The 252-nt window shown below is 68.3% G+C and overlaps 1 protein-coding gene across 1 annotated transcript in view; it reads left to right on the forward strand.

The window, feature by feature from the left end:
- The window catches only part of ZBTB25 (zinc finger and BTB domain containing 25), a 24,547-nt gene that overhangs the window by 291 nt on the left and 24,004 nt on the right, over positions 1-252 (forward strand). The window lies entirely within an intron of this gene.

Raw genomic sequence — 252 nt, forward strand, 5'->3', positions numbered from 1 at the left:
CCTTCCCCACCCCCACCCCAGAAATGAGGCAGTGCTGTGCTTCTTGCACGCCCTGGGGAAAGTCCCCGGGTCACGCGGTTGTGTGTGGGAAGCCTGTAACGCTCAGGCTCATCTCCACGCTTCCGCCTACAGAGTCACGACTGAAGGCCGTGGCGGAGGTGCCCAGAGCGCTGGCCGACCCCCGCCGGGCCACTTGAGTAGGCAGGCGGGCGGGCGCGCGCGCACGCACGCACGCACACTTCTGCCCTCGCT

This window comes from Crocuta crocuta, unplaced genomic scaffold, assembly GCF_008692635.1.
Source record: "Crocuta crocuta isolate KB4526 unplaced genomic scaffold, BGI_CrCroc_1.0 scaffold55, whole genome shotgun sequence".
Lineage (NCBI taxonomy): Eukaryota > Metazoa > Chordata > Mammalia > Carnivora > Hyaenidae > Crocuta > Crocuta crocuta.